The 2,500-nt window shown below is 35.8% G+C and overlaps 1 protein-coding gene across 1 annotated transcript in view; it reads right to left on the bottom strand.

The window, feature by feature from the left end:
• The window catches only part of LOC143294635 (uncharacterized), a 10,965-nt gene that overhangs the window by 3,359 nt on the left and 5,106 nt on the right, over positions 1 to 2,500 (bottom strand). The gene's annotated exons all lie outside the window — the stretch shown is intronic.

The raw sequence follows: 2,500 nt of genomic DNA on the forward strand, positions 1-2,500 counted from the left end.
TGCAAATAAATAAAACTTCCATGCTTAGCAAAAGAAGTTCCTGTTTGAACAAAAAATGATAATAATGACTGCTCTTGTTGTTGGGTCAGAATATCAGATCAAAGTGCCAAGTTTAGAGAATACAAAAAATATAAATATAACAGTAAATGCAGTTTGCATATAATTAGGCTTCATTTTATTATTTTTTTGTGCCCATCCCAGAGGTGCAATATTGTTTTAAACAAGATGACCGGAAAGAACTGAATTTTTCCTATTTTTATGCCTAATTTGGTGTCAACTGACAAAGTATTTGCAGAGAAAATGTCAATGTTAAAGTTTACCACGGACACACAGACACACACACACACAGACACAGACACACACACACACACACACACACACACAGACAACCGAACACCGGGTTAAAACATAGACTCACTTTTTTTTACACAAGTGAGTAAAAAAAGATGCCAAATAAAACGACCCTATAACATCATATCTATGCAAGTATTCAAAATACATTCAGTATTATTTCTGAGAGAATACGGGGATGGAAAACAAGAGGAAAATAATCTTCCTTTTTTTTCTTTTCTTTATCCTTATTTAAATTTTCTTTTTACAAAACTGGATTTCTACCAAGAACAGGGATACTATAGAGTGATCACGTTAATGGATGCACAAACGCGAGCTATACGGAAACAGTTTCATCAATAACCAACTTTCAAAACCTTAAAATGATTAGAACTTTAAATTTTGCATAGCCATAGAGACGAGCGTTATGTATCTATTAAAAAACAACAACAACAACAACAACAACAACAAAAACAGTCACTCAGACAACAACACCAACGGACCATAATATTATTTTGTATGAAACAAATTAGTTTGTTATGCACTAAAAACCAGAAAGATAGATTTCATTGCTGCTTTTCGATAATGTTTGGCTTCAAGCACTACCAGTAGAGCTGAATAGAATAGGAATAACTATAGGCATAACTATAAGCATATATAAAAATGCAACACGATGCACACACACACACACACACACACACACACACACACACACACACACTCTCTCTATCTCCTTCTCTATAACACACACACACACACACTCTCTCTCTCCTTCTCTCTAACACACACACACACACACACACACACACACACTCTCTCTCTCTCTCCTTCTCTCTAACACACACACACACACACACACACACACACATCAGCGGAGTGGCTGAAGACAGTACAGGAGATCACACACTTTCCAAAGATGTAATAAAGGATGATGTTAAATAAACTAGAAATGGCATTCACGGTAAGAGAATGCAGAAACGTGCCCCACTGTTTATAACATGCAAAAACAAACAAAAAAACAAAACAGCAAAAAACACACACAAAGCAAAAACTAAATTATCATTAGCTCATGACAATATTCTTCGTTTCTTGTTTTGTTGTCAAAGTGGGAAGTGGGCGTGTACAATTTTACGCTATCCGCAATTTTAAACTCAAAAATGGGGAGGGGCAGGGGGAGGGGTGGTGGTGGTGGCGTTTACATGATACTGAGCGTTTGTAAAGTAGTTTACAATAGTTTCCACTCTCACTGAATGGAAAAAAATAATCTGATGCAGATTTGTTATTCAAAAGATGTGTATAGGATACATATCCTCACGAAAATTTCTGACAACAATTACGTACACAAATGTTAGGTGTTCGTTCACACGAAAGCGTGACATTGCCCATTCTGGAAGAATGAAGTAAAATTCAATTATTGTTAAAAGAAAGTAAGTCAAACTTTGATTTGTTGGATACATAAAGCAGGTGAAAAGAAACACACACACATGTAAGGTTCTAAAAGAATTTCAATACCAACATGATGCAAATAGTGAATGGATACTCACAGTTATAAGCATTCTCCTTGTAACTGGTTTTAAACAAATTTGGGAGGACAAAATCAAGGAACATTCGATGAAAATAGGCTACGGAGGCTTGGGCATTTGAGATGAAGATCATTGCAGTGATCAAAGCAGTAATATTCTAAACTATTATAACGAAAGTGGAGACTAAACGCATACCTGTTCAACTGCACATCTAAACATAACATGAAATCTTTCAAGCAAATTCCGTGCAGGTTTTCATAATTTGAAAAAAAAAGAGATATTAATGCTGAAAAAGAACATAAAATGTAATTACTACAATCAAGTGGAAGATTAATCTCATTTGCTTGACAAAATACATCATGAGTTATAATAAATAATAAGAATGACTATGAGATCAAAAACAATGATGCACAATATGAGAAAAAACCAGAATGTTTCTAAAAGTAAACGTAAATTAAGATAACCTTTCTTTTTCTTTGGGGGAGAAGGGATGGGGGCTGGAGGGGGGGGGGGGTCAAATTAATCTTCATGACTTTCACAGGAAATACAACGTTCTGATTCACACACACACACACACACACACACACACACACACGACCCGCCAATCTCCACATCCTCTCATCCCAGTCCTCCAACACACACACGCT

Source organism: Babylonia areolata, chromosome 20 (assembly GCF_041734735.1).
Source record: "Babylonia areolata isolate BAREFJ2019XMU chromosome 20, ASM4173473v1, whole genome shotgun sequence".
Taxonomy (NCBI): domain Eukaryota; kingdom Metazoa; phylum Mollusca; class Gastropoda; order Neogastropoda; family Buccinidae; genus Babylonia; species Babylonia areolata.